The following is a 20,197-nucleotide window of genomic DNA, read 5'->3' as shown; positions in this document are numbered from 1 at the left end:
CTGGGTTCAAGGGATTCTCCTGTCTCAGCCTCCCAAGTAGCTGAGATTACAGGTGCCTGCCACCATGCCTGGCTTATTTTTGTATTTTAGTAGAGACGGGGGTTCACCATGTTGGTCAGGTTGATCTGAAACTCCTGACCTCAAATGATCCACTCGCCTCAGCCTCCCAAAGTGCTGGGATTACAAGCATGAGCCACCACGCCTGGCCCAAGATGACATATAAAATGAACCATAACAATCTACCCCTCACCAAATAGGCACCCATACATATAGCTCCAAATAAAGATAATAACAAAGTCATACTTCCATCTAACAAGACACAACTCTTGTTACAACTCTGTACAACTGAAAATGCACTAACCGTTTCCTCGTGAGAGGATGCAAAGCCCTTGGGTTATGTTCATTCTTCTCCTTGATATCCTGTGACTTAAATACTGTGATGTAAGGTTAATTATTACTAATACATTTTATTTTATATGATAAGGAGACAAGAAAGAGAAGAAATAAAAATTGACATGAATATACACACAAACAAGCATATTTATGACAAAGAAAAATTCTATGAGTATTTCCCCCTTATTATAAGGAAGAACTACTCATAATAATTACAATTCTTGGCCGGGCATGGTGGCTCACACCTGTAATCCTAGCACTTTGGGAGGCCGAGGCAGGCAGATCACCTGAGGTTGGGAGTTCGAGGCCAGACTGACCAACATGCAGAAACTCCGTCTCTGCTAAAAATACAAAATTAGCAGGGCATGGAGGCGCATGCCTGTAATCCCAGCTACTCGGGAGGCTGAGGCAGGAGAATTGCTTTAACCCGGGGGGCGGAGGTTGCGCTATTGCACTCCAGCCTGGGCAACAAGAGCAAAAACTCCATCTCAAATACTAGTACTACTACTACTAATAATAATAATAACAATTCTCGTTTCTGCAACTGGTCATCTGCAACTCCTAGCTGGTATTTAAAACAACCTTCTTCCATTACCCATTCCATATTCCCTTTGCCCTCAGCAAATATCTCAGCTTCTTATGGTTCCTTCCCTGGTGGGCTGGGGTAGGGTGACCCAAACCTTCATTCTGGAGAGTTCTGAGCAATTAGTAGTCCTGTTGAGTTGAATTATAGTAGTGCTTTTTAGAGATGGGAGTCTCACTATGTAGCTGAGACTGGCCTCGAATTCCTTGGCTCAAACAATCCTCCTGCTTCAGCCTCTTGAGTAACTGGGACTATAGATGTGTGCCACCATGCCCAGCTGTAGTTTTCCGTTGACCTTAATCACAGGGCCTGATAGTACTAAGAGATCTTCTAATGGGTCTACTGTATTCCAGACATACTCATACTTACTTACCTCTATTGTGAAGTAAGAGCCCAACAAGTTGCAAACTTTTTCCTTGGTAATCAAGATCAATCACGCCAGCAGTACAGTAACTCCCTTTGTTGCCTATTAACTTAGAGGCACAAGAAGCCAAAAGTAGCAGGGTAACAATCTTAAATTACAGTTCAATTGAATTATTGTATCTCCTGGTGGTAGCATCCCACCCTTTGGAACTAAGACCTCAAGACCAGCATAGCATAAGGTCATGGGGACAGGAAGCAAAAATTTTGCTAGTGGATAACTAGGGTATAGTAAGTAATACCACTCCAATTTTCACCCCTTGATTCCTGGACCTGTGAATCCTGTCTACAGGAGAAACAGCACCATATATTTGACACTTATTTGGAGCATATATAGCCTCCTAAAGAGCATGCCCCAGTCCTGCAAGGTGGTGCCATGCAGTTAATACTATAACCAAGTCTTTAAAAGGCCATTACATTATTCTACCAAACCAGTTGCTTCAGGATGGCTGGGAACACGGTGAGGCCAGTGAATTCGATGAACTTGGGCCCACTGCTCCAACTTCATGTGTAAAGTGAGCTCCTTAATCAGAAGCAATGTTATGTAGAATAACATGGCAGTGGATAAGGCATTCTGTAAGTCCACAGATGGTAGTTTTGGCAAAATCATTGTGTGCAAGGAAGGTAAATCCATACTTAGAGTAAGTTTCTATTCCAGTAAGAAAAAATGCTGCCCCTTCTATGATAGAAGTGGTTGAATATAATCAACCAGACATCAATAACTGGCTGATCACTCTGGGGAATGACTCAGTGATGGTCTCTGCTGCTGGCAGATTGAGTACTCTGAGCAGTGGGTATAGCCAGGTCAACCTTAGTGAATTGAAGTCCATGTTGCTAATCCCATGAATAATTTATATCCCTACCACCATGGCCACTTTGTAAATGAGCCTGTTGGGCAATGACAGAAGTAGCTGAGGAAGGTGACTGTTATCCACAGAACAGGTCATCCTATCCACTTGATTATAAAAATCTTGCTCTGCTGAGGTCGCTCTTTGGTTAGCATTCACATGGGACACAAATATCTTCAGGGTTTTTTTTTAACCCATTCATAGAGGTCCACCCACATACCTTTTTTTCTTACCTCCTCATCACCAATTTTCCAATCATGTTCCTTCCAAGTCCCTAACCATCCATCTAAACCACTGGACACTGTCCATGAACCAACATACACTAAAACTTCTGGCCATTTCTCCTTCTAAGTAAAAACGAACAACAAGGTACAATGTGCAGTGCTCTATGTTCTGCCCACTGGGAGGATTTCCTTTCATCGCTGTCTTTCTGGGATATCCCAGAAAGGGGTTATTAGTGGCGGAGCTGCCCACTTTCAGGTGGTGGCTTCATATCATGCACAACCATCTGTAAACCAGGCTCATTTCCTCTTCTTCATTCAACTTATCACAGAGAACTCCTATGAGGCAATAGGCACAGGATGGGAGAGAGGGGGTAATATACTAAGAGTGGGGCCATAGGCATTTGGGCCACTTCTTCATGTAGCTTACTTGTGCCTTCTGGGCCTGCTCAAGCCCAACTTTGTATACAATTTCCATTTGGTGATTGAGTGCTGGTGTGCATGCCCAACTTTATGGCTTGGTGGGTCAGATAATACTCAGTTCATGAATACCAGTTCAGCTCAGGTCACATTGTAGCACGGTGACCAAAGGTTAATTTTTCAGTCTCCACTAAGGCCTAGTAGCAAGCGAAAAGCTGTTTCTCAAAAGGATGGTAGTTATCTGCAGAGGACGGCAGAGCTTTGCTCCAAATTCCTATGAATATGTGTTGCAATTCACCTATAGCGGCCTGCCAAAGGCTCCAAGAAGCATTTCTATCTGCCACTGACACTTCAAGCACCATTGAATCTTCTGGAACATATGGCCCAAGTGGCAGAGCAGCTTGCATGGCAGCCTGGACCAGTTGCAGAGACTTCACTTGTTCTGGGCCCCACTCAAAACTAGCAACTTTTTAGGTCACTCAGTAAATGAGCCAAATGAGAAATATGTTGCCTCAAAAGTTTAAAGAGGCTCATCAGGTGTTGTGCATTTTTTCTGGTTGTAGAAAAGGCCAGATGCAAGAACATAATCTTTACCATAGAAAGGATATCTTTATATGCCCTGCATCACTGGAGCCATAGAAATTTCTATGAGGTAAAATTTCACAGAAAAAATTTCACTGAGGTAAAAGTTATCTTATTTTAAAAAATTTGTTTCTCACCCTCTGATGTGTAAATGTATTACCAATAAGTCTAGAGTAGTTGCTATTGCTTGCTCACTAGGTCCAATCAACATAATATCATCCATGCAATGAATCAGTGTGATGTCTTGTGGAAGGGGAAGTCAAGCAAGGTTCCTGTGAACTAAATTATGAAATAAGGTAGAGAAATGATAGAGATAAGAAAAGTATTGCTAGCTTTGCCAGATTAAGCAAACTTCTTCTGGTGGTCTTTACTAACAGACATTGAGAAAAAAGGCATTTGCCAAATCAATAGCTGCATAGCAGATACCAGAAGATATATTAATTTGTTAAAGCAATAAAACTACATCTGGTGCAGCAGCTGTAATTGGAGTCACTACCTGGTTAAGCTTTTGAAAATCCACTGTCATTCTCCAAGATTCAACTTTTAAAAAATTGACGCATAATAATTATACATATTTATAGGGTACAACATGATGGATGTTTCCATAAATGTATAAATTGTATAGTGTTCGAATCATGGTAATTACCATATCCATCACCTTAAGCATTTATCATTTCTCAAAAATATGAAATACTTCACAAATTTGCATGTCATCTTTGCACAGGGGTCATGATAATCTTCTCTGTATTGTTCCAATTAAAGTATATGTGTTGCTGAAGCAAGCAAAAAATCCATGTGTTTTCTGTATAGGCCAAATAGGTAAGTTGAATGGGGATATGGTGGGAATCATCACCCTTGCATTTTTCAAGCCCTTCGTGGTGGCACTGATCTCTACAATCCCTCCAGGAATGTAGTATTGCTTTTGGTTTAATATTTTTCTAAGCAGAGGCAGTTCTAGTGACTTCCACTTGACCTTTTCTACCATAATAACCCTCAATCCACAAGCCAGGGAATCAATGTGGAGATTCTACCAGTTGCCGACTGTGTCTATTCCAATTATATATCCCAGAACTGGGGAAATAACCAGAGGATGGGTTCAGGAACCTACTGAGTCCACTATGAGGTAGATGTGAACTAAAACTCCATTAAATAACTGACCCCCATAAGCCCCTAATCTGACTGGTGGACCACAGTGCCATTTTGAGTCTCCTGGAATTCATGTCAGTTCAGAGCTTGTGTTCAGTAATTTCTGAAAAGTCTGATTATTTCATTTCCCCCAGTGTCCTCTTTACTATTGTAAGTAGTCATTAGTGCATTTAAACCTAATCAGATCAGAGAAGCAATTTCGGAAACTTCAGAACCAATTCAGAAAACCCATCCTTAAGATTCTGTTCCTCTAGAACCATTCTTGGTAACAAAATCTATGTCAGTCAGTGTTCTTCAGAAAAACAGAATAGGACAAATAGAATCTTATTTTTAAAGCTAACTCTCTTATAAATAAGATTTATATTTTTTATTATTTTATCTTTTTTATTTTGTCTTTATAAAACTTATAAGTGAGTTGTCTTTAAAAATTGGCTCATGCAATTGTGGGGGCTGGCAAGTCTGAAATCCACAGGGCAGGCTGTCAGACTAGAAACGCTGCAGGAGATGATGCTACAGTCTTGAGGCAGAATTCCTTCTCCTCCAGGAAACATCATGTTTGCTCTTAAGGCCTTCAAGTGATTGGATAAGGCCCAGCCACATTATTGAGGTTAATCTCCTTTACTTCAAGTCAACTGATTTGTACATGTTAACCACATCTATAAAATACCTTCACAGCAACATCTAGACTAGTATTTGATTTAATAACTGGGTAGTATAGCATAGCCAAGTTGACACTTAAAAAAATAACAATCACGGGCCAGACACAGTGGCTCACGCCTGTAATCCCAACACTTTGGGAGGCCAAGGCGGGCAGATCACCTGAGGTCGGGAGTTTGAGACCAGCCTGACCAACATGGAGAAACCCCATCTCTGCTAAAAAATACAAAATTAGCCAGGCATGGTGGCACATGCCTGTAACCCCAGCTACTCTGGAGGCTGAGGCAGGAGAATCGCTTGAACCTGGGAGGCGGAGGTTGTGGTGAGCCAAGATCGCACCATTGCACTCCAGACTGGGCAACAAGAGTGAAACTCTATCTCAAAAAAATATATATATATTAACAATCATAACACTCTATATTCCGTTTCCTTGCCTTATTTTTCTTCTAACTTATCTGCATATAACATAGTCTATATTTTATTTAGGCATTTGGGGTTTTATCTGTTTCCTCCCAACTTCAATGTAATCTCCAGAAGGAAAGGATTTTGTCTACTTTGTTCAGTTTGCTCTGGTTTGAATGTGTCCCCTCCAAAATCCAGGTGCTGAAACTTAATGGCCAATGTGATGGTATTAAGAGGTAGGGCCCTTGAGAGGTAATGAGGTAATGAGGGCTCCTCCCCTCAAGATTAAGATTAAAGCCCTTAGAAAAGATTCTTCATGCATCATTTGGCTCACTTGCCCTTCTGCCTTCCACCATGTGAGAACATCATGTTCCCTTAACAAGGAGGATGCAGCAACAAAGTTCCATCTTGGAAGCAGCGCTCATCAGAAAACTGAACATTTCCAGTGCCCTGATCTTAGAGTTACCAGACTCCAGAACTGTGAGAAGATAAATTTCTGTTATTTATAAATTATCCAGTCTCAGGTATTCTTTTATAACAGTACAAACAGACTGAGACACTGTTGCATACATAGCCCCTAGAATAGTGGCTGGCACATATTTTGGAGTAAATAAATATCTGTGGAATAAATGAGTAAGTTTGTTGAAGTTATTCAGAAAGCAATTTGGCAACATCTGGTAATATTGAAGATGTGCATTTAAGGATATTCATTACAACATAGTTTACAATACCAAAAAGTTGAAAACCAGCCAAATGTCCCTTGATAGTGGAATGGGTTTTTAAAAATTGTGTTATATTCATACAAAGTAATTCTCTTGTTCAGTTAAAGTGAGTTAGATAAAACTACATGTAGAAACATAGATGAATTTCAAGAACAAAATTTTTTTTTTGAGATAGAGTCTCGCTTTGTCACCCAGGCTGGAGTGCAGTTGTTGGCCCACTGCAACCTCCACCTCCCAGGTTCAAGCGATTCTTGTGCCTCAGCCTCCCAACTAGCTGGGATAACAGGCATGTGTCACCATAACCAGCTAATTTTTGTATTTTTAATAGAGACTGGAGTTCACTGTGTTGACCAGGCTGGTCTCAAACTCCTGACCTCAAGTGATCCACCCACCTTGACCTCTCAAAGTGCTGGGATTACAGGTGTGAGCCACCATGCCTGGCCCAAAACCAAAATATTGAATAGAAAAAAGTTGCAAAATGACATGTATACTATGATACTGTAAAATTTAACAGTATACAAGACAATACCATATAATGCTTATGGATGCATAGAAATGTAGGAGGGGATACTTGCCAATATCAGATTATCTGTAGGGAGGGAAAGAGATTGATGAGATGGGTCGGGGACTTTAATTTTACCCATAAATGTTATATTCTTTAAAAAATTAAAAAATACAAAACATTTTAATATTCATTAAGTCTAGGCAGTAGAAGCATGAATGCTTGATTTTTGTAATGCATTTGTGTGCTTGAGATATTAAAAACAAAAATCAAAATATAATAGAAAATATTTCAAATATCAACTACAAAAAAACTCAGAATTAAAACGTGAATCATAAAAGATCTGTATGAAAAAAATATTGTATATACTTTTGAGGGATACAAAGTCTTTGATACATGCCCTATTATTGGATAGGATGACTCATATTATACATATGTTAATTCTTCTCTTTATATTAGTCTATAACTTTAATTTGATACTAATCAAAACAGTAGGATTTTTGAAATGAGACAAACCGATTCTAAAGTCCATATAGCAAAAAGGGACGTTCAAGAAAATCCAGAAAATTCTATTAAAAAAAGAGTAATGAGGAGGGATTGGCTTCATGAGATATTAAAATATACTATAAAGACACAGAAATTAAAAGAGTTGTGTGGTACTAATACGTGAATTAAATGCCCAAACCATACCTGACATCTGACCATTTCTGTCTATCATGCTGTATCTCCCTAGTCAAAGTCACTATTTTATCTCACCTAAATTACTACAGCATCCTTGTAAATGGTCTCCATACTTGCTCTCTGCCCACTCCTCCTCTTCACAGTCCATTCTCCACACAGTAACTAGAGTGATCTTTTAGAAATATAGATTGAGTCATTCCCCTTCTTAAAACCATGAATAAATAAATAGACACATCAATGAAACAAAACTGAGTTCAGAAATAGGTTCAAGTATCTAAAAGAAACTGGTATATGATAAAGTTGGAATGCCATATCAGTAGAGAAAAGATAAATAGTGTTAGGACAACTAGATAGTCACCTGAAAAAAATATTGGATCCTACACTTACTCTTTACCTTAAGATGAATTTTTAAAAACTTTTATTTTACGTTCAGGGGTGGAAGTGCAGGTTTGTTACATAGGTAAACTTGTGTCATGGGGGTTTGTTGTACAGATTATTTCATCACCCAGGTATTAAGCCTAGTACCCATTAGTTATTTTTCCTGATCCTCTCCCTCCTCCCACCTTCCACCCTCCAAAAGGCCCCAGTGAGTGTTGTTCCCCTCTGTGTGTCCATGTGTTCTCATCATTTAGCTCCCACCTGTAAGTGAGAACATGCCGGCATATGATTTTCTGTTCCTGTGCTAGTTTTCTAAGAATAATGGCCTCCAGCTCCATCCATGTCCCTGCAAAGAACATGATCTCTTTCTTTTTTATGGTTGCATAGTATTCCTTATACACTGTTGATGGGGATGTAAATTATTTCACACATTGTGAAAGACGATGTGGTGATTCCTCAAAGACCTAAAGACAGAAATACCATTGACCCAACAATCCCATTACTAAGTATATACCCAAAGGAATGTAGATCATTCTATTATAAAGACACATGCACATGTATGTTTATTGCAACACTATTCACAATAACAAAGATGTGGAATCAACATAAATGCCCATCAATAATAGACTGAATAAAGAAAATGTGGTAAAATGAATTTTTAAAATGTTATATTAACAAATGGAACCATACAAAATAAACCAAATCTTAAGTGTGGAATGGAGCAGATAGTGACTGCATGGGAGCACAAAAAGGACACCCAGGGTATTGGACCTGTTTTGTTTATTGATCTGGGTGCTGGTTAATGGAAGTACAGTTAGTGAAAATTCATTAAATCATACTTATGATATGTATAATAATGTGCAATTTTCTGTACATTATGTTTCAACCAAAATTTATGAAATATGTAAAATAATGAAGCTACAATAGAAAAAGATTGATGAATTTTATTTCATAAAAACCTGTTTTTCTACTTTTTGCAGATAGGATCTTGCTCTGTCACTCAGGCTGGAATGCAGTGGCATGATCATAGCTCATTGTAATCTCAAATTCTTGGGCTCAAGCAATCGTTTTGCCTCAGCCTCCCAAATAGCTAGGAGTACAGGTGTGTACCACCACTCCTAGCTAATTTGAAAAAAAAATTAAGAGACAGGGTCTCACTATGTTGCCAAGGCTGATCTCGAAATCCTGATATCAAGTGATCCTCCTGCCTTGGCCTCCCAAAGCACTGGAATTACAGGCATAAACCACTGCACCCAGAACAAAATCCATGGTTTTTAATATTCCACACATATGAGTGAGATCACATGGTGTTTGTCTTTCTGTGTCTGGCTTATTTCACTTTGCATAATGTCCTCCACGTTCATCTGTGTTGACACAAATGACAGGATTTTCTTCTTTTTAAAGGCTGAATATTATTCCATTGTATGCACATACCACATTTTCTTTATCCATCCATCCACTGATAAACACTTAGGTTGATTCTATATCATGGCTATCGTGAATAGTGCTGCGATGCTCGTGGGAGTGCAGATATCTCTTTGACATACTGATTTCAGTCAGTGGGACTGCTGAATCATGTGGGTAACAAAGTTTTAGTTAGACAGGAGAAATAAGTTTTTAAGATCTGTTGCACAACAGGGTGACTGTAGTTAATAATAATGTTTTGTATATTTCAAAATAGCTAAGAGAATACATTTCAAATGTCTCAGTGCAAAAATTAAGTGAAATGACAGATATGTTAATTAGCTTGATTTAATCATTCCACATTATATACATATATCAATATCACATTGTACCCCAAAAATGTATGCAATTATGATTCATTAAAATAATATAGATAAATAATCATTTTTATCTGCATGGGAAAATACTATAAATCAAAAGGCAAATGAAAAACTGGGAAAATATTTATAAGACATATAATAAAGAGCTAATTTCCTTTATATATAGTTAGTAAGGGAAATGAACAAAATGACAATAGAAAAATGGGCAAAACAGGAAAAGAGGAAGTCAAATTGTCCCTGTTTGCAGATGACATGATTGTATATCTAGAAAATCCCATCGTCTCAGCCCAAAATCTCAAGCTGCTAAGCAACTTCAGCAAAGTCTCAGGATACAAAATCAATGTACAAAAATCACAAGCATTCTTATACACCAATAACAGACAGAGAGCCAAATCATGAATGAACTCCCATTCACAATTGCTTCAAAGAGAATAAAATACCTAGGAATCCAACTTACAAGGGATGTGAAGGACCTCTTCAAGGAGAACTACAAACCACTGCTCAATGAAATAAAAGAGGATACAAACAAATGGAAGAACATTCCATGCTCATGGGTAGGAAGAATCAATATTGTGAAAATGGCCATACTGCCCAAGGTAATTGATAGATTCAATGCCATCCCCATCAAGCTACCAATGACTTTCTTCACAGAATTGGAAAAAACTACTTTAAACTTCATATAGAACCAAAAAAAGAGCCCACATCGCCAAGTCAATCCTAAGCCAAAAGAACAAAGCTGGAGGTATCATGCTACCTGACTTCAAACTCTACTACAAGGCTACAGTAACACAAACAGCATTGTACTGGTACCAAAACAGAGATATAGATCAATGGAACAGAACAGAGCCCTCAGAAATAATGCCACATATCTACAACTATCTGATCTTTGACAAACCTGAGAAAAACAAGAAATGGGGAAAGGATTCCCTATTTAATAAATGGTGCTGGGAAAACTGGCTAGCCATATGTAGAAAGCTGAAACTGGATCCCTTCCTTACACCTTATACAAAAATTAATTCAAGATGGATTAAAGACTTAAACGTTAGACCTAAAACCATAAAAACCCTAGAAGGAAACCTAGGCATTACCATTCAGGACACAGTCATGGGCAAGGACTTCATGTGTAAAACACCAAAAGCAATGACAACAAAAGCCAAAATTGACAAATGGGATCTAATTCAACTAAAGAGCTTCTGCACAGCTAAAGAAACTACCATCAGAGTGAACAGGCAACCTACAAAATGGGAGAAAATTTTCGCCACCTACTCATCTGACAAAGGGCTAATATCCACAATCTACAATGAACTCAAACAAATTTACAAGAAAAAAACAAACAACCCCATCAAAAAGTGGGCAAAGGACATGAACAGACACTTCTCAAAACAAGACATTTATGCAGCCAAAAAACATATGAAAAAATGCTCACCATCACTGGCCATCAGAGAAATGCAAATCAAAACCACAATGAGATACCATCTCACACCAGTTAGAATGGTGATCATTAAAAAGTCAGGAAACAACAGGTGCTGGAGAGGATGTGGAGAAATAGGAACACTTTTACACTGTTGGTGGGACTGTAAACTAGTTCAACCATTGTGGAAGTCAGTGTGGCGATTCCTCAGGGATCTAGAACTAGAAATACCGTTTGACCCAGCCATCCCATTACTGGGTATATACCCAAAGGACTATAAATCATGCTGCTATAAAGACACATGCACACGTATGTTTATTGCGGCACTATTCACAATAGCAAAGACTTGGAACCAACCCAAATGTCCAACAATGATAGACTGGATTAAGAAAATGTGGCACATATACACCATGGAATACTATGCAGCCATAAAAAATAATGAGTTCATGTCCTTTGTAGGGACATGGATGAAACTGGAAATCATCATTCTCAGCAAACTATCACAAGGACAAAAAACCAAACACCACATGTTCTCACTCATAGGTGGGAATTGAACAATGAGAACACATGGACACAGGAAGGGGAACATCACACACCAAGGACTGTTGTGGGGTGGGGGGAAGAGGGGAGGTATAGCATTAGGAGATATACCTAATGCTAAATGACGAGTTAATAGGTGCAGCACACCAACATGGCACATGTATACATATGTAACAAACCTGCATGTTGGGCACATGTACCCTAAAACTTAAAGTATAATAATAATAAAATTAAAAAGAAGAAAAATGGGCAAAACATTATTAGTTGACACTCATAATAAAGTACATACAAATGGCTTTCATATGGATGAAAGGTACACAATCTCCTAATAAAATAAATGCAATGACAAACTATTCTCAAGAGATATATTTTTTATTGCCTTTCAGATTTGCAAAGATTTTTAAATATAATAATACTGTATTTTAAGAGTGTAGGGAAACTGGTACTTTGCACATTGCTACAGAGAACAAAATCTTTATGGCATTTTAGTTCAGTAGTACCTAAAATATTGGTGTTTTAGTTTAATAGTACCTAAAAAACTTGTAAATGACATACCCTGGAACCTAGCAATATCTAAAGACAAACTGCAATGTGTTCACAAAAGATACGTACAAGGATGTAGCATCATTGTTAATGGCAAAAGACTGGAAACAATCTAAATGTCCATTCATAAGAACCTGGTTAAATTTTTGTAGGCTCATTCTATAGAATACTACACAGCCATTTATAACCAGAAAGTACTGCGTGTACTTATACAAAAAGATTTCCATAAAAACAAGATATGTTATTTTTTCCTTTTTAATTTTATTTTTCAGCTTTAATGAGGTATAATACAAATAAAATTTGTATATATTCAAGGTGTATGGCATAATGCTTTGATGTGTGTATACATTGTGAAATATTACCAGAATCAAATCAATTAACATGTTAATCGCCAAAGTTACCACTGTGTTTGTGTGTTGGGGGTGGTGAGGACACAGGATATACTCTCTTAACGAATTTCAAGTAAACAATAAAGTACTATTAACTATAGTCACCATGCTGTACATTATATCCCAAGTACTTATTTTAAAAGGGTGCAAAACTGTGTGAATAGTATGGAGCTAACATTTGTATATTCCTAAGTCCCTGAAAGTGATACCATTAAAATACTCTGTTCAGAAAAAAAATTTTTAAATGAAGTTTTTCTTTGCAGAAGCTAACCAATATAGAAAGATGATAGATTTAGAAATCATTTCTCCACCTCACAAGACTCATATAATTTTTTTAAAAAGAGAAAGAAAATTATCATTTTGCAGTCCCAATGTAATAATGAATTTAGATAAGGATCATCAGTGGATGCTAAAATTATTGGGTGAAAATTGTTAGAGAAAAGGATATGCATAAAGTCTCAAAGTATCATCCGATTGATAATTTACTGATTACAAAGGAAAAAATGTTTTGTCAGTGGAGAAACTTTAACCAAGTTATCAAACTCAGTTCCACTATTATTAGGATACTCTGACATTATTATGTGCCTCCTGATGTGATGCAACATGAAGTACACAACAGTGTCTATGAAACATTCTTGCCTAAAATGTTTCATCTAATTTTTTTTTCCTGAGTAGTTTATCGTGTAATAGAATACCACAATTTGTTTATCTGTTTTTCCTGTTAATGGGCATTTGGTTTGTTTCTAGTGTTTGACTGCTATGAATAAAGGTTCTATGTCTTTTCTGGACATATCTTACTCTTTAGTACAGTGGCATAATTCAGATACCATAGCTTGTTTCCCCTTCTTTCTTCATTCTGTTCCTGTTTTGGCTGCAGATCGAGCATTGATGGGTGAGGATTTATTGAGGCCTTAAGTTTTAATAAGTGGTACCAGCTGTCCATATTATGTTGTTCTTTATCTTATTCTAAACTACATTCATTGTCAGAGAGGGTAACATAGTGCAACTCACCTAGAGACATGGGTGACTTGCATGCCTTGCTTCTGAGGCCTCCTTTCCTCTACTACAAGTTCTTTAATTGGTTCTGAATGTTCCTTAGGTAGATCCTAATACTGGCTGTGAATTTCAAAGACTCAGAGTGATAGGCTTTATTGTAAACCAGATTAAGAAGTGTGAGAGCATGAAAAGCCATTCATCATCTGATTTTTGCTGGATCTGCAGCAACTGATGCATACCACTTGGTTTAAGTGACCGGCCCTATTTCACTATGGAAGTTAAAGTTTCACGACTGCTCTTTATGCTTATTGGATTTAGGGGAATTTTCATTTTTATATAAATGTTGAACTAGTTTCAACAGTGTTCTTTCATATTTATTCTGCAAATACAAAAAAACAAAGCTTGTAGACAGTGGTCATTTCAAAATCTTTTTATGTTCAGATACTGAGCCTTCATAAAGGTTGACTACCTCAGATTTGTTGCACTCATTGTGGACTTCATGTGGATCACAACTTCTGGATAAGAAAGGTATAGCTACTAAGTATCAATGTGAACCTTGAAACCAGCTCTACTGGATTCTTATCAGAAATCCTGCAGAAAGTCAGCCGTCTGGGTTATGATCTGCTATAAAAGATGAAGATTTAAGTTCCTTAATTAACCTGTCCTGTTCCCTGCCCTTAAGGAATACTCTCTGTAGTAGGCTGTGGCTATATTAGACTTTCTGGAACATACCGCTCAAAAGAACTGATATGTTTGGATCATCTGTGTAGGGCTGTGATTTGTAATTTAAACTTTTAGTTGTATTCTGAGGTAACCACAAAATAAATTCAGCCAAACTGGGGTCCACTGAGTGAGAGAAGGGGTGAGGGAGAGAATAATCTTGTTTCTTTTAGTAATTTTTTATTTGGAAAGTACTTTTCTTTGTTCTACATTAAGGCCTTTTTTACTTTGACTTGAAATAAGTTATTTGACAGAGCACATATCCTGGTTAAGTAAGTAACCTGAAGTATGCATTCGAATTGTGAAATGTCTCATGAATATGCCAATCCTGAGGGTGGAACCAAATATGTAAAGGGCAGTGGATGCTGGAGGCTCTACTTCAGGTGTTGCTAATACCTTCTCTAATCAGGTCTAAATTGTATAGTAACCTGCAGTGAGAAGAATATGCTTTCTGCTCAGGCTAAGGGATTCACTGATCTGTCCTTATAAATGCAGAGCAACATGAGCAAAATCTCAGCTAAAACCCATTTAAGTTTCATGGATTGTGCATGTATCTTTGATAAGAATTCCTTACATATTTGTGCCCAAATTTTCAAGGTATTGGATGTTTTGTAGATGCCGTGATTTCCCCAGCTAGCTCTTTTCAACCTTTTGGTGTGTCTTTATGTTCATTTGGAGAGTCAGGGCGAAAGATGATGTAGCACTTCTGTTTTTAATAATTACAGCTTAAACTACCTAGTAGTTTTTGGTCCTTTAAAAGGGACTTGAGGAAGCTAACCCAGATTACAGAAAAGTTTCCACCTAGTGAGATAGTCTGGCAGTTTCCTAGTTTTGTATCTTTGGTTCAATAGAAATATCTCAAAGTGGTATGTGACCACTTGATGCAGAGTCTCGGTTTCTCTATAATAAATTCCTTTGCCAAATACATGAGTTGCAGACTTGCTGCTGGCAAGAGTGAAGCAAGTGGGTAAGTAAAACTATTCTGATGTAGGAGCATTTTCCTATAGAAGTCAGTCTTGGCCGGGCGCGGTGGCTCACACCTGTAATCCCAGCATTTTGGGAGGCCGAGACGGGCAGATCACGAGGTCAGGAGATCGAGACCATCTTGGCTAACACGGTGAAACCCCGTTTCTACTAAAAGTACAAAAAATTAGCCGGGCGTGTTGGCAGGCACCTGTAGTCCCAGCTACTCGGGAGGCTGAAGCAGGAGAATGGCGTGAACCCAGGACACAGAGCTTGCAGTGAGCTGAGATCGCGCCACTGCACTCCAACCTGGGCAATACAGTGAGACTCTCTCAAAAAAAAAAAAAAAAAAAAGTCAGTCAGTCTTGATGTAAGTGCAGGAATCAGACTCTAGGAGGGGTTACAGTATCTCCTGACAGGACCTGCCAACCATGTCTGAGCAACAATATTGTCATTATTTGAGGTGGCAGGCAGGATGCCTACCTTCTGATGCATTTTGGTGAGTAGCTGAGCCAGCCAAGGGGAGGTTGAATGATTAAATCAGAAATGGGATTCTTGGTAAGCTAAAGACTTTATTTGGGAACCAAATCCTTAACAAATAATCTCTTCACTGAGCCAAATATTTTCCCTGAAAAGTATGCATTTTTCCAGCAAAATTTTGTTGGGGGTTATGTTACTGAAGAATAAACAGAGATGAATAAGTGGAGGTGTTATGTAATGGCATACTGTACTCGAAATCTGAAGACCTGCAGCAGATTTAAATTCCAACTCTTGTTATAACTGTTTAAAAGATTGTGAAAATATCAAAATGTATGTGAATCAAGTTTTAATATACTGTATGATGGGTGGATGAGGCTGTCCATTGTACCATTTCTTTGACTTCTCAGGCATAGTTTGGCAGTGCAAGAACTCTGTAACATTAACAAATTCAATAAAAAGTAAATATGTGGAAAAAAAGTGTGAGAGCCCTGAAACATAGGGAATATGGCTGTTTCTATGATTGAAGTAGCAGGAAAAAAGCCAATAAAATTAATTACCAGAAATCCAAAGGAAAAACTCAGAACCTCAGAACAACAACAACAAAATAATGCTCTAAAAAAAGACCGTGGCAGTAATGCCTTGGCCTTCAGAATCTGGTTGGCACAGCAACCGATTAAGGACCTTGGCAGCAGGCAGAGCAACTGCAGTGTGTTTTAAATGAACAGAGAACCACAGTCCAGGAGACTGTTTTAGCTTTAGAAATATCAGGAAACAAACCAAGGTATTATCAGGAAGTGAAGGTAGAAAAGGCCTAAGATCTTAGAGATCAAACTCTCCCTAAATGAAAGGCAAAAAGAGAGATTACCCCCCAAAGATGTCCCCAGGCCTAAAAGCAGGATTGATGGATGGATGGATAGATGGATAGATAGATAGATAGATAGATAGATAGATAGATAGATAGATAGATAGATAGATTAGATTAGATATATAGATATATTTAAGGTATACAACATGATGTTTTGATGTCAGACTAGGAAAGGGTGGGACATATTTTCTGTTATTAAGTCTAGAAAAGTAACTCAGACTTAGATTTAATGAAAAAGAAAAGGAAAAATATGAGCAAACTGGAATGACCTCTCATTATCACACACCTTCCCACAAGGGAAACCAGATTCAAAAAACTATTGAGGTGCCCTCTGAAAACTATAGACAAAGTGTCAATAATAGGAGCAGATTACAATTCTTTTAATGACTGATTACAAAACATTTAGAAAGAATCAAAAGAGAGAAAGACCACAGTAAGCAGGTATTATTTAGTGAGCTTCAAGTGACACAGTGACTGTAATTTGGAAAGCAGGATAGCCTGGGCCAGAAGGGAAGGTACTTATGGCATTTAGAGAATTAAGGCTCTCAGGGAATGGGAGAGAAAAATGAAACTCACTAAGGCAGGATTTCAATATATGTGAGTCTGGTCTGTGTTAAATAATGGAATGATGCAAAGATACCTCCTAGCAAAAAATTCTCCTACTTAGGAATATGAAAGTGGGTAAGGAGGTTTTACTTGAATAGCAGATACTTTCTGCAGTCCTAGAACTTTCTTCATAGTTTTCACTATGGGAGGAATCCCATAAGATAAATCCTGAGGGAGTATGTTAAGGAAACACATGTTAAGACCACAAAACAAGAGAAAGGAAAATGAAGAACAGAAGACACTATGATCCAGCAAATAATATTAGCCCTACATAGATAGAGAAGACACAGGACCTTAAGAAATAAATGGATGAGGGTCGGACTTGGTGGCTCATGCCTGTAACCCCAGCACTTTGGAAGACCTAAAGCAGGAGGATCATTTGAGCCCAGAAGTTTGAGACCAGCCTGGGCAACATGACGAGACCCTGTCTCTACAAAAAGAAAAGAAAAGAAAAGAAAAATTAGCCAGGCATGGTGGCACTTGCCTATGGTCCCAGCTACTCAGGAGACTGAGGTGGGAGAATCACTTGAGCCTGGGAAGTCAAGGCTGCAATGAGCCAAGAGCATGCCACTGTACAGAGAAAGAGAGAGAGAAAGGAAGGCAGGAAGGAAGAAGGAAATGAAATGTTGTTCTACATACTTGCCAGTGGGGGGGAAAAATGAAGAAAATGGAATCAGAGGCATGTGCCACTGCTGCTATGGGAAAAAAAAAAAAAGCCAAAAGAATGTTGTACTACAGGTTTAAAAAGACCTAAAGAATTTAAACCCGAAGAGAAGGCAAGGCTTGGGGAAAGAGGACATGGATGAGGACATATTGGTGCTCACTGGATGGCACAGCCTTTGGAAGCATCAGCAACAGCTTCAGTTCAGGGATTTGTAGGCCTAAGGAACCTACAGCAGACAGCAACAGCAGCAGTCACAGCAGCATAAAACAAATCCCTTGGGATCTTACCAGGGCCACAGATGTACAGAGATGAGCTGAAGATTGAGACTGTGAAGATTGCTAAGCCATGAATTTCACTTAGAGAACTACCTGTTATAAATGTGGGGGTACCTTCTCACAAGAGGGGTAGATTAGATTGTTAGGAATACAAGAGTGAAAGGGACATGAAAATACAGATATTTTAAATATACAGATGGATAATGAAGGAAAAGGGGCCCTTAGGAAGGACTGAAGGAGCCACCACAACAAATATCTAAATTCCACAATAAGATAGGGAGACAGCTTGTTCATCCCAGATATCTGAGTCCAAACTTGTGATCTTAAAATCCATTTGTAAAATTTTTAAAAACAACTTAGTTTTCCACATACAACACTGATTAAAATCCATTTGGAGAAATCTCCCATGCATAAGAGAATTATTACCATCTGCTTTCCATCCCCCTATGGGGATATCCACCTATATGTACAACTCCCTCTGAGTGGTTGTAAAGTACAAAGTAAGAATGAAAGAAAAGGGTCACAGCTTCCTCACCCCCATTCCCTTCCCTCAAGAAAGACCTAGTCAAATGATTGGCTCGAATCCCTTGAGCCATGTTTACTAATGTGTTAGAGAGAGTCACTATGGGTTAAAAGGTCATATACTGTAGATGGATTTCTTTCATGCTTTCCGGTCATTCAGAGAAATGGAAACCCTAAGCTAAAGCCTCCTTGGTATCCAGCCATCTTACTTTCTTTCACTTGATTGTTCAGGTACTTTCACTTTATTGCTCAAGTACTTACTGGTTCTTACCAATTCAGGGATAAGCTATGATAAGATTGGAAACTGGTGGGAAAAGGTGAAGCCCTTTTTGGATCCTGAGCCTAAGTTATGTGCTGAAACCTAGCTTTACCAGAGAACCCTGTGCCAGAGGACTGGGCACTAATTCCACTAAACACAAAATGGTATTTTAATTCCTATCTGTCCTTCTCCCTTGTATGTATGGCTTCTTAACAAACTTTACATGAAAAAGGTAATGAGGTTAAGTAAAAACATGATTATTCCTGAGTTCCTACCCATAATACCAAATTATTACCATTTAAAATCATACCTAATAGGCCAGGCGCAGTGTCTCATGCCTGTAATCCCAGAACTTTGAGATGCCAAGGCAGGAGTTGAGGAGTCGAGGGGTTCGAAACCAGCCTGGCCAACATAGTGAAACCCTGTCTCTACTAATAATACAAAAATTAGCCAGGTGGGTGGCCAGTGCCTGTAGTCCCAGCTACTTGGGAGGCTGAGGCAGGAGAATTGCTTTAACCCAGGAGGTAGAGGTTGTGGTGAGCCGAGATCACACCACTACCCTGCAGCCTGGGCAACAGAGCGAAACTACATCTCAAAAAAAAAAAAGATGATGATGATCATACCTAATATGCAGGTCTTGTGGGATTAGAGTTAATAGGACTGGCCACCCATTAGGATACAAGTAATGGACTAGAAGTGAAATAGTGAAATGAAGTGTGGTTGGTCCCTGGAAACATCATCATGAAAAAAAATAAGTGTTTTAGTCTGCAGTTAAAACTTGCCATACAATCCTTCTCAATTCTAGTTCATTCCTTTGATGACCATTTAGTATCTCTCTCTCTGAAAACCCCCATACAAATGGAATCCCAGTGGAAAGGAATTTAGCCTCTTATTACAAGGCTGATCAATGAATGAGGGATGGAGGGACAAAGTTGATTTCTTAATAACTGAAAATAATGCCTTTTTTGCCATTGTTGCTACCATTTCTTACAGCCTCTTGGTGGAGAAATGATGGATGGTTTCTTTATATATACTTTTCTGCACTATCCATATTTTCTATAATGCATATTTATCTCTTTGACAATTAGAGAAAAGTAAAAATGAAGAAGAAAATATCTCCTAAATTTAAGGGATTAAAAGAGAGGTAGATAAGCAGACAGACAGAGATTGAGTCTTCTCATTCTTCATAATTTTAGTCTTGTCTTAGAAATCAAAGTTATGGCAT

At 38.3% G+C, this 20,197-nt stretch overlaps 1 non-coding gene across 1 annotated transcript; it reads right to left on the bottom strand.

The window, feature by feature from the left end:
• Positions 1-4,146: 4,146 nt before the first annotated feature.
• Positions 4,147-4,251, bottom strand: LOC112131097 (U6 spliceosomal RNA). The gene has a single exon (XR_002913245.1). It is a non-coding gene; the product is annotated as a U6 spliceosomal RNA (small nuclear RNA).
• Positions 4,252-20,197: the final 15,946 nt, after the last annotated feature.

This window comes from Pongo abelii, chromosome X, assembly GCF_028885655.2.
Source record: "Pongo abelii isolate AG06213 chromosome X, NHGRI_mPonAbe1-v2.0_pri, whole genome shotgun sequence".
NCBI classification, from domain to species: Eukaryota; Metazoa; Chordata; class Mammalia; order Primates; family Hominidae; genus Pongo; species Pongo abelii.
Note: the sequence above shows the minus strand (reverse complement) of the source record. Positions and strands in the feature narration are given on the sequence as shown.